Raw genomic sequence first — 13,384 nt, 5'->3', positions numbered from 1 at the left:
ATTCTAGTCCAAGTTCTGATTATCAGTAGTTGTATGACACTAGACAGTTTTCTCATCTATAAAATGGGGATAATCATATTTGCAATATTTCTTTCACAAGGCAGTTGTGAGTAAAGGCCTTTATAAATCTCAAAAGTATTATCTACATGTGAACTATTATTCTTCCTGGTCCTTTAAGAATCTGTCCTGTTCAAATAAAATGTATTATTCAAGTGCAATGTTAAAGCCACACTGGACTTATTCAAATAGGAAGACAATTGGCAATTGTTCTACATCTTCCTAGAGTCATTCTTAATGGCATGAAGGTGATCCTGAGTCCTTTGAGCCCATCATAGCTGAACACCTAAGCTCTGGAAGATTTGGAGATGGTTACAGTTTGGAGTTCAATCTTAGTAACATAGTGTGTTCAGGTCAAAGGGGTTCATCACCGAATGGCTTGGGCATTAGGATTATGTGAGTAAATATCTTCCAAAAGTATTAATTATGTCTAAATGTATTCCTCCTCAAAAAGCTTCTGCCATCTGAAAGAGCTTTAAAAAGAGTGACAGAATGACATTAAGATTGTCACTATTTATTCATGCTTTATAAATTTAAAGGACATCTCTTCAAATCTTTTCAGTTTATTTCTAAACTTGAATTGTGAATTTAGTCTGAGGAAAAATGTAATACCACATCTAGGACTACTGTGGTTCATCAAATGAACTACTTTCTGCCAAAGTGCTATACTATTCTTGACCCATGGTGTGTTAAATATATAATATTATATATACCTATAACATTACACATACATGTTAGTATATAAATGTATATAAATTATTTGTATGTTTAACATTACAGTTAATGCATACCCACTTACATATACATTTTCACATATATACATGCATATATATACATGTATATGTAGTATACATTGTGTATATATATATATATATATACATACTAATGTGTATATGTATATATATATATATATATATAGACATACTATTCTTGATTTCTGTTTGCTTTTTCAGAGGCAGTTAATAATACAAATTTTCCAGGCTTTTTATAGAAAAAACACTATAGTACAATTTATACCTAAATATAAATCTGGTTAAATGATATATATTCTTTAGGATAAGGTTAGGCAGTTTGACATTAAGGCTACAAAGTACCTTACTGTACCATATTTGATTATTTCTTTTCTTCTTCCTTTTTTCTATCAGTTTTCCTTCCTCTATTTTCTACCCACTCCTCTTTGTCCATTCTATTCCAGGCCTCTCATTGGTACCTAGAACTCCTTTGTTTCCCCATCTCTGCAAACTTTTTAAAGTGACTCCTTAAATTGATGTTAAGGATATTAAAATGTAGAAAGGACAACATAAATGGATGGTGTTAATCAATTCCATATTTTCTCACTTTTTCTACTAAGCAAAAGAAGTTAATTGTTATAGTAGTAAAAGTATTGCATGAAGAAGCTAGAGACTATAAATCTCCTCAATGTACTTTTTACAAGCCATGTGACCCTGTATAAGTTCTTTAACTCCTTTGGGGATCAGTTACTTCATCTAATAATAATGTTAAGTATAATACATAAATTCTGAAGGCAGAAGCTGGACTTGATACTTGCTTGAGGTTCCTTACAATTCTAAGATCTGTGAGTCTATAATTCTATTCATTAAGTGTTTGGTTGATTACTCTGAAGTTCATTACTTTCGTAGTAATCAGAGACATAGATCACAGAACCAGAACATGTAAGGATCTCTACATTTTTTCTTAGAAGACCTGGATTCAAACCTCAGTTTGTCACTTACTTTCCATAAGCCACCAAAATTTTTTGTGCTCACTTTTCTCCTCTGTAAAATGAGTTTAGCAATACTTACATTTTCTACTTCACAGAGCTGTTGTGAGGATCAGGGGAGAAAATGAATATAAAGTATTTTTTGAATCATAAAGCACTAAATGTATGTCACCTATTGTTATTGTTGTTATTAATATATAAATAAATATTAGAAATTGAAATTCTGCAGTCAGGTAAGATAAGAAGAAGAAGCCAACAAGCATTCCTGTCTAGCTACATTTACTTGCAAATTTATTACTGGGCAAACAGGTGAGCACAGGCTATAACAATGCCCCACTTAAAAAATGAAAAATGCTATCAAAAGCACTCAAAGTTTTCCATAGTCTCTTCTTCTCCAGTTTGCCAACATAGTTTAATCATATTCATCTCATGTATCTATGAAATTTTTTGTTTATGTATGTCATTGTAATGTTAAAAATTCATTCTCTACAGTATTATACATTCCTCTAGATATACAATGTATTTAAGCCATTGATTTACCACCAGGTACCACTACAGGGGAAAGAACAGAAATTATGATTGTTTCCTATGAAATCCTCAATGTCATCGTTGGTTAATAAGTTCAACAAATTATCTATGGCTATAGTTAGTTTTTTTTCTCTCTTCCTGGCCACCCTCTTCCTTAAAAGTATAGAAAATATATCTCTTATTTTTTTTTATCTTTTTAACCCTTCCCCTGGAAATATACCTATAATTGTCAGGTGTGCCTTATGCTAAAACTTATGAAAAAAGTCATCTGAGTCAAAACAAGAGCATAACAACATACAAAGGTGATCTCTCCCTCATTCTGTGCTTCAGTGGAAATATACAAGGGCTTCCAAAAATCTAAGCTTTAAATAGTTTAGAATTATATTAAGACTTTTAGAACAGCTGGTATGAAGGAAGAAGAGGATCTCCTTAAAGTAGTTCCTTTCTATGGAAACACAATTTAATGCTAAGAACTATATAATCGATAGTTCTTTCTATTAATTCAGGACTATTAAAATATAAATATTGAATTTAGGTCATAGGGGACTTCCCTTTTCTTTCCCAAAATACCAACCTAGGTATGGGAGTAAGGGTCAGGGAAAGAGAGAAACCCAAAATCTGATAATAGAAATGCCCCAGAAACTTCTCACCTCTGAGATTTTGCCTTTTTCTCATCTGATCCATTTTGTATTTGAATGGTGTATCTGTTTTGTGTTCCCAGAAAAGACTGGGGTCATGTGTCCAACATACGGCCAATACATTGCTGACACTCTGTCAGGTGTGTCTTAGGTTAAAACTTATGAATTGTTATCTGAGTCAAAATAATAGAATATATCCTCCTTACATAGGTAATCTCTCCCTCTTTCTGTGCTTCAGTGGAAATATTCAAGGAACTCCAAAAATCTAAGTTTTAAATAGTTTAGAATTACATTAAAAGACTTTTGGGATAGTCCACATGAAAAACAAGATATCCTTAAAAGTAGCTCCTTTCTATGAAAGTTAGACAGGCCCACACAATTTAATAATAGGAACTATGTGGTTTATAGTCCTTACTATTAACTCAGGATTATTTTTTAAAAATCATACAAATATTGAATTTGGACTATAGGTGAGTTCCCTTTTTCTTCCCAGAATATCAGTTGAGGTACAATGATCTCAGGGTGTGGGAGAGGGAGAAATCCAAGATTGGCAAATAGAAATTCCCTGAAACCCTTCCCCTCTGAGATGTTGCCATTTTTCTCAGCTGATCCATTTTGTGTTTGAATGGTTTGTCTGTTTTGTGTTCCCAGAAAAGATTGGTGTTATGTGTCCGGCATATTGCCAACCACATTGCAGCCACTCAACAAATAATATTAGTCCTTATCATATGACTTAATTGAAAGCCTGCACAGGAAACTAGTATACACAGTTTCACCTGTCCTTCCTATGTAGTCAGGTATAATTCTACTCATTTAGAGAACCACAATCTGTTAAAAAGAATAGCAACCTCTTCACAACTCACAAAAATTTCAGGTAATTATGAAAAAGTCATATATTTATGTGGTATTATATCTATGTGCTGATTTGCTTTTAGAAAGGAACAGAACATTTACTTTGTTAGCCTTGCAGAGTTTTAATTGATTTTTTCTCTTTTAAAGAGTAATTCATTGTGTTCAGGAACTACATCTTCCTTCCATTATGTGAACCTTCATCACACTACTTCATACAGGTGACTTTGTTCCAATCAGCCCAGAAGAACTAGTTGTAATGGCCAAGAAACGGCTCATTAATGATAAAGATTACTTTGTTGTCAGAAAAGTAGAAACAAGTTCAATGACTTAATATAATGTCCACTTAAAAGCTCCTAATGACCTAATCTGTACAGAAAATAATTTATAGAAAAAGCCAGTAAGATGAGAATTAAATACATAATTTATATAGACTTTCACATCCCATAAAATCTCCCTTTTGTCCTAATTTCCATAAAAATGTTGACACCAATTAATATTTGTTAATTAACTATATGCCATCAAGTACAATGCAAGGTATGTAAGTATAAGAAATAGTATTTCCATGACATGTACTCTAGTTGAAGAAGGATTAATATGATTTTAGAATATAACAGTTGATGAGACCTCCTTATTCCTTATTTAAGCAGGGATATCTTCTATTACAATGGTGTCAAATCAATGGTGTCAAAATCAATTAGAAATGGCTCTGCAGGCCACATATTGACTTAGAATACCACAAATTAACATTATATATGTTACACCTGATATTATATGTGTTAACATATTTTTATATTTTATAAGGTATTTTCCAATTATGTTTTAATCTAATTAGGAAAGAATTTTGCCAGCTTGACACTTCCTTGGCAAATATTCATTTAGTTTGTGTTCAACTGCAAGAGAATAGGCTATTTCCTGAGGTAGCTAATTCCATATTTGGAAAGTTTTTTTTTTCCCTTAGATGTAGCCAAAATTTGTTTCTTAGAAACTCATGATTTCTAATTTCCCCTATTAGGGTCAAGGTAACAGTATCTAACCCATTCTGTATGTGAAAGTCCTTCAAAAACACAGAGATAACTGTTAAATTTCCCTTTGACTAATTCTTGTGTGTCATAGTTGTCAATCAAATCATAGTCCTAAGCATGTGCTCTTCTTGGTCAATGTTCTTCCCAAAATATAGCCCATAGAATTGACCTTAATAGTTCAGATGTGGTGTGGAATATTATTAGGAAGGACTATACCTTTCCTTATTCTAAATATTTTACTGCTATTCTGCCACTGTCTTTTAGAGAGACATTATGTATTAGAACCAATTTTGAAACCAACAAGATCTCAGTTCAAATCCTAATTCTGCACATCTAGTATGGGACCTTTGACAAGTTATTTAACTGCTTTGTTTTCTTCTAGGCAATGTTCTAGGGTGATAAGTTGCAGATAAGCTACCAACCTGTATTAGTTGTGGAAATTCAGAATCATAGATTCAGAAGAGTTTGAGGGTCACCAGTGACATCAAAAGCTATCTAATCCAACACATATACAATATATCTAATAAGAGGTCATCCAATTTCTGTGGGATTTTCCACAGAGAGGGCAACAACAATGTCTACAGCCAAGCTTTTTCTCTTATAAATAAGTTATAGGTTTATCTCCCTGCCTATTTTACATTTCCATTAATGTAGTCTATGATCAGATGTGATTATTATATGTCTCACAGTTAACAGATATTGAATTTATAGTACACTAAACTCCACTATCTTTTCCAGATAAATTGCTAGTTAGCACTATTTCCTCTATTCTAAAATTGTGGATTGATTTTTTTTAACCTAAGTGTTGGTTATGAAGATGAGGGCAAACATCTTCAGGTAATATTCTTCCCACATTTTAGTGTCTGTAACTGAATGTAGATTTCCAAATGTTAACTTACCATAGCAGAGACATTTAGACTATTACCTTCTTATTTCTTAAAATTATCCTTCTCAATGTAGTCTGACATGATTTTTTTTTGTCTATAATGTGCCACTGTTGAAAAAAATTCGTCTTTCATTCCATCAAAATCTCCAGATCAAAATGTTATCCAACAATGTCTCCCTTTTTGTGTACTTGTAATGTCAATTTTTTTAATGTAAGGGAGGCTTGACATTTAATGCTATTAGATTTCATCTTATCTGTTTTAAATTCAGTCCAATCTATCCTGCCAAGTCCCTTTTTGTTGCCAAATCTGTCATTTCACATATTAATGTATCTTCTTTAGCCTTTTGCAACTAGCAAATTTGATAAGCTGGCCATTAATGGCTTCATATAAGTAATTTTAAATTTCTCGACAGAATAGGACCAAGGACAGAGGTCTATAACACGGAACTAGAAACTAATGTCCTTCCAAGTTGATGTCAATTTATTAGTCAGACTACTGGGTCTGTATCCCAAGGAAACATAAAGGAGGGGAACAGGATCCACAGGTGCAAAAATGTTTGTAGAGTATGTCTTTTTTTTGGTAGCAAAGAATTGGAAAATGAGTAGATGCTCATCAATTGGGGAGTGGCTGAATAACTTGTGGTATATGAAAATAATGGAATACAAAAATGATGAACAAGATGATTTTAGAAAGGCCTGGAAATATTTACATGAATTGATGATGAGGAAAACAAGCAGAACCAAAAACACATTGTACACAGTAACAGCAAAATTGTGTAATGACCAATTATGAAAGACTTGGATCTTTTCAGTGATTCAGTGATCCAAGGCAATTCCAATAAAATTTGGATACAAAACTGCCATCTGTATCCAGAAAAAGAACTATAGAGATTGAATGTAAATCAACACATGCTAGTTTCACTTATTTTTTCTGTTTTTTTTCCTCTCTCATAGTTTTTCCCTTTTGTTTTGATTTTTCTCTCCCAACATGATTCATAAAGCAATGTATATTAAATTTTTAAAAATAAATAAATGAAAATTTTATTATCATCATACTTTGTATCTGGTTGTTTGAACATATCACCTGATGGCAAAGATGAGAGACTAATAGAGAGGATACACTTAAGGATACACTTAGAAAAGATACACTTAAGTACATGCATTTCATATGCATATGTGTGTAAATTTTAAATTCACAAAATATTTTCTATTTAATAAACACTTTCCATACAATAAAACTGCAGAGGTTGAAATGATAATATTATTATCTCTACTTTATAAACAAGAAAACCAAGACTCAAAGAGGTTGTCATATACTAAAATCACATGGCTAATGGGTAGCAGGTCTAGCTTTTAAACTCAGATATTCCAACTTTGTTATCAAGAGTCTTGAGAACTCCCTTTGGAATTAGGAAAGCTTCATGAAATAATTCTACTTTAGTTACTGTAATATGATTAGATAAGTGATAATGAAGGCATAGGATAATATTTATATGGTTGGTGAAATCACTGACTTAGTGATGAACCTGTGTACCTAAGTGTACATTCCTCTTACAGAAGTAAGATACTTGGTGGCTCTTAATTTTCCATTGAAAACCTGGGACTCCCAAAAGCCCTAGTGGACAGATAGAGTATGTCATGAGACATATGAACTTTATAATGAACAGTGGTGATGTCTGTGTTATGTTATGGACTTAAAATGCCCACTAGAGGAGCTCTAAGTGTATCAGTCATAATAGAGTTATGAAAATAGAGAAGATACTTTTTTTGTATGAAAGGTGTGAGGTATGAAAGGGAAGTAGGCTGATGGATGGAATTAATGAGATTGCTGATATATTTTTAAGGATGAATAAAAACCATTTTGCTTTTATCACATTTGTTTTGGGAAGCTTTTTCTTAACTGAAATCTGCTATTATTTAACTCCAAATCATTGACCTTAGTTCTGCCTTCTTTAGTACACAAAGGAAATCAATTTATTTTACATTATACTCTTTTAAGTTTTTGATAAATGTTTTGTATAATAATGATTATAATGATAGCTAGCATTTTAAGATTTAAGTGATTTGCACAGTGATTTACATGTATCATCTATATCCCAAAACAACCCTGTGAATAGGTTCTATTACCACCCTATTTTGCAGATGAGCAAATAGAGGCTAAAAGAAATTAAGTGTCTTACCCTGGTTCACAAAGCCAGTAGGTACCTTAATTTGAATTTGAACTCAGATCTGGACTTAAACTTAAGTCCAGATTTCTATCCAGTAAGAATACTGGAGACCTTTATCACTTTCACAGATTTATATATTACCATTGATAGTGACACCAGTCACCCTGATTCTCAACCTAGGTACCATTTTTAACTTTTCACTCTCTCTTACCTTCCATACCCAAACAGTTGTCAATTCTTTTCATTAGATGTAAGCATCTCTCAGGTTTACTGTTTTCTCTTCTTGACACTACCATCACCCCAAAGGAGATCCTCCTTAGCTCACACCTGACTATGGAAATAGTTCGCTGCTCGGTCTTTATGTCTCAAATCTCTTCCCATCCCAATCTTTTCTCTACTCGACTATAAAAATGATCTCACATTTCAAGTCTGACCATGTTACCCATGTAATATATAATATTTTCAATTATGGCTTTCAATTATGTCTGAGATCTAGTATAAAGTTCTCTAGTTTTTAAAACCTTTCATAATCTGGCCCCTTCCTACTTTTCCAAACTTTTTATATCTTACTCCCATCCAGATACTCTTAGATTCTAAGATACTAAACTCCTTGCTTTTTCTTGAACATGATCTCTGGCTGTCCTCCAGTCCTTAAATTTTGTCTCTCCTCCCCTCTACTTCCTGGCTTCCTAGGTTTCCTTTAAATCTCAGCTACATTCCACATTCTACAAAAAGCCTTTCTCAATCTTCTAATTTTAGGGCCTTCCTTATCAGATTACCTGCAATTTACATTCTTTTGGGCAGAGCACCCATGAGAATGTAAATTTTGATGCCTGAAATCTTGCAACATATCTTGGGTTTTATAAGCTAGGACTATTCCTTAAACTCAAATTACTATGGATCTTCTGGATTCAACAATAGTAGATTCACAAACTAAGCACCACTAGGTCATTGTTTGGGTCCTGATTGGGTCAGGGTAAATGTAAATAGCAATTATTTTGTTTTGGCCAGATATCTTAAGGGTCTTCCCCTACTAGACTGATTTTTTCTGCCTCATTTCTTACCTAGCCTTAATCATTGATTGGGCATTGCCTTAGTCAAACTGAGATGTGCTAAAGATCTTTATTATTATTATTATTATTATTATAGCTTTTTTATTAAAAAACATATTCATGGGTAATTTTTCAACATTGACTCTTGCAAAATTTTCTGTTCCATCTGTTAAAGATCTTAGCTTAAAAAAGCCCAGGACTCCCATTGCATCTAAGGCCATCTCCAGTGCTCTTGATTGATATCTGACCACTGGACCCAGATGGCTCTGGAGGGGAAAGTGAGGCAGGTGACCTTGCACAACCCTCCCTCACTTAAATCCAATTCATGATATCACTTTCCTGCTGTCATTGGTACTCTTAGACAATGAAAGACAAAAAACAGCAACCTTTGATTTATCCTATATATCTCAATTGTATATAATTGTATATATAATTGTATATAATTTGTATATAATAAATCTCAGTTGTCTCTTCCCATTTGTTTGTGAACTTCTTGAAATTATGTACCTTTTCCCTATTTGTTCTTGTTTGTTTGTTTGTTTTTGCCTTACTTTGTACCTCCAGTACAAAACACAGTGTCATAGATAGTAAATAATACTAGGTGATCAAATATTTGATTGCCTAATCTTTCAGTTTCTGAATAACTTTAAGAGGCAGCATAATGAAAGGAATGCTGAATTAAGATCTAGATTCTGGCTCTTGATCTGGATCTGGTTACATGACCTTGAACAAAATCCCTAAACCTTTCTAAGCTTCAATTACCTTATTTAGAAAGTATATTGGCAGACTAGAAATGCATAAATGATAACACATGGAAATAAATGGAATAATGTATGTAAATCTCTTTGCAAATCTTAAAGTATTACATACATAATAGTTTCTTTTTTATAGTTTTATTCATTTCTAAAATCTCCTAATTCTCTGAATTTCCTCAGTTGTTTCATATGATACGATTTTAAGACTACTAATCAAACTATTGGATCTCCTCTGATTATGTTCTAATTTATTAATGATAGTATTAAAGAAAAGACTAGTACCTCTGATATGAAAGCTGCCAAACCATTTTCAGGGCTGCTTTCCACCTTTGGTGTAGCTCTGATCCACTTAATTCTCATCTGTGGTTCTAAAAAGCTATAGCATGCACAATGGCCATATACCAATAGATCATTTCAGCAGATAGGTCTCAAACCCATCAATGAGGTATAGGAGTACCTATCACAAGCATGGGAAGACTTTCCCTGGTGGAATGGATAGATGGGAATAATTTGTTTCAACTGCTGTGAATATTGCTGAAATAGACACTGTGGAGCACTTAGAGCTTGGTTAGACACTGATGATATTGAAGTCATCCACTGCATCCTAAATCATCACCAATCATTGACTCTTGTTCTGCTTCTGAAGTGTGGTGATATCTTCAATTTATTATATATACATAAGTATATATTTATATATATATATATATATATATATATATATATATATATATATATTTCTGTAAGCCTGTATGCATGTAGGTATATTTTATGCATATAGTTGTTTGCAGATTGTCTCCATTGTGAGAATGTAAACCTTTTGAAGGCAAGAAGATTTTTCCCCCTTTCATTGTATCCATAGTGCTTAGCACTTTATCTGACAGTGTTTTTAAAATTCTTCTTGATGTGTTATTAACTTAATTTAGCAAATGATTGGATTGGGGGGGGGGGTGAGGAAGAAGATACAGTTGAAAATAACTCCAAAGTTACAAACCGAATGACTCAAGGACAACATAAATAGGGAAGTTGGATGAAGGGTGCACTTAGGATGAAAGATAATGAATTCTGTTTTAGATATGTTAATTTGGAAATGACTAAAGGGATATCACTGGGAAATATGCGAAACTTGAAATGATCACATCTGGGTTTATATTCCAGTTCTGCCTTTATCTATTTAAATTTGGGCCACACACTTAACTTTGAACAGTTTCAGTTTCCTATTGTGTAAAATGTTCATCAACCATTTTATAATCCTTATGCATTACATAAGTGCATTTTATTATTATTATGTAATAATACATTTTATTATTTTCACCATCTTGCTATAATAAAGTGTGAATTTTTAGTACTTACAACACACAAGGTGGTTAGAATCAGCAGCTAGAGGGAGGTTTCAAGAGAGCCATAGCCTGTCAATGTGTGTAACATTCAAGGCCTTTTCTCCACTTTTTCATCCACATATGATAGGAAATCACCCTCTGGCTATCACCTGAAATTAGAGAGGTCTCATTTAAACCCCTCTAACTGTGCATGACAGTTATGGACCTGTTGCTTTTGGTGAGGGAAAATTACAAAATATTACTAAAGGATGCAAAGTTATGGATTAGTAATTTAGGCACATTCTACCCAGAATTAACCATGGCATCCAATGTGGCAGTAATAGATAAGTATGCAAAGTACGATTCTATGATATCATTTAAGGTGTATTTAAATTGTTAAACAATCATTTATGTTTTTCCTTTCTGTTCTTCCTTTTAAGAATCAAGGTGACTGGTAGGTCATGTAATTTCTCACCCACATAGAAGAAGGATTCTTTTCTTTGAACTATTTCAGAATTTTGTTTTTCATGTTTCATTTACACTGTATGGAAGAAGCTAGTAAAAAGATAATTAAAGTATTGTGTTGGAATGTCATTATCATGTATTCACTGGTCTTCTTTACCATATTTCATTATTCTCTCCGCCTTCCTACTCCTTCACTAAGTCAAAGATTGGTGATGGAGGGCTTTCCCAAACTTGTGAAAATGATGTGGATGATAAGAACAAATTTAGTCTCCTGTGATTGTTTGAGACTCATGTTTTCTTTGGCAGGAATGTTTCAATCTAGCTATAGTCCTTTATATTTCTGAGAATTATTGTGAAGATAAGATGTGATAATGCACACAAAGGTGATTTGTAAATAGTATCATCATAATATGATATTATATATATTCCTGATACCTAGGGAAGAAAAAAAGCCTTCCTCATCCTTGCCTGGCACATAGTAGGCACTTAAAAAATGCTTGATGACATGCTTTAATGATTAAAGTCTCTCTGACACATTTGGTAGAGCAAAAACTCCACGATGGCAGGGAATCTTTGCAAACTCTAGACCTGATAGGGCAGCAAGGTGGCTTGGTAGAGAACTAGACTTGGAATCAGGAAGATTCATCTTGTTGAGTTCACATCTAACTTCAGTCACTTACTCTTGTGTGACCTTGGGCAAGTTACTTAACCATTTACCAGCAGTATTACTAGGAGGTATAAACCCCAAAGAAGTCAAAGACAGAAAAAATGATGTCACATTTATAGAAATATCTATAACAATTTCACTTGGGTTTTTGGTGGTAGTAATAGTAGAGGCAGCAAAGGATTGAAAAAAAAGTAGATGTTTACTAACTGAGTAAAAGGCTGAATTAACTGTAGTAAATAAATTAATGAAATAGCATTAGGCTATAAAATAACAAAGGGTAGTTGTAGTACAGTGGAGAGAGCACTGGGCCTAGAATTGGGAATACTCATCTTTGTGATTTCTCATCTGTAAAATGAGATGGAGAAGATAAGGGTAAATCATTTCAATACTTTTGCCAAGAAAACTCCAAAATGGGGTCATGAAGAATCAGACATGACTGAAGTTACTGAACAACAAAAAAGTCTAACAGTGGCTGGTCAGCATTAGGTAGCTACTCAATTGATTTATGTGCCCACATTTTGAGATATTTAATTCAACAATATTTACTAATCATGTACTATGTGCAGACCTCTCTCCAAACCCTATCCACAAATGATAGGGAATGATTCCCTTTTTATAATGGGAAATTATGAAACACTTCCTTAAAACCCTCTATCTAAAAGTGGAAGCTAAAGGCTTCTTACCAGCTATCACAAAATTTAATATTGGAAAAGATAATAAAATATAAAGAAGACCTGATATATAAATATAAATTGTATATGATATTAACAAGATTATCCATGAAAAGTGCATTAAAAGCAAGCTATCAACAATGGTAAAAACGCTACAAATCAAAAACGACAAGAGATGTGAAAATGAAACAATCTTGAGGTTTTACCTCACTCCTAATATATTGGCAAAGATAACAAAAGATAAAGATGGCAAATGTTGGAAGACCTATGAGAAGACACATACATTAATGTATCAGTGGAGCTGGGAATTGCTCCAAACATTCTGGAAATCTTTTTGGAATTACAACAGATGAGTCATTAACTTGTGCATGCTCTTTAACTCAGCAATATTACTATGAGGTATAAACCTAAAAGACATCAAAGGTATAAAAAGATGTTACCTTTATAGAAATATCTATAACAGTCTCACTTGCTTTTGTGGTAGTAGTAGTAACAGAAACAAGAAACGATTGAAAGGAAAGCAGATGTTTACTAATCAAGGGAATGGCTGAATAACTGTAGTAAATAAATTAATAGAATAACATTAG

At 33.0% G+C, this 13,384-nt stretch overlaps 1 protein-coding gene and 1 long non-coding RNA gene across 3 annotated transcripts in view; one reads left to right on the top strand and one right to left on the bottom strand.

The window, feature by feature from the left end:
• CHRM3 (cholinergic receptor muscarinic 3) overlaps positions 1 to 13,384 on the bottom strand; it is a 616,899-nt gene that overhangs the window by 41,167 nt on the left and 562,348 nt on the right. The window lies entirely within an intron of this gene.
• LOC116423366 overlaps positions 1 to 13,384 on the top strand; it is a 150,024-nt gene that overhangs the window by 538 nt on the left and 136,102 nt on the right. The window lies entirely within an intron of this gene.

Source organism: Sarcophilus harrisii, chromosome 4 (assembly GCF_902635505.1).
Source record: "Sarcophilus harrisii chromosome 4, mSarHar1.11, whole genome shotgun sequence".
Classification (NCBI taxonomy): Eukaryota; Metazoa; Chordata; class Mammalia; order Dasyuromorphia; family Dasyuridae; genus Sarcophilus; species Sarcophilus harrisii.
The sequence above is the reverse complement of the archived record's forward strand: the minus strand, read 5'-3'. Positions and strand labels throughout refer to the sequence as shown.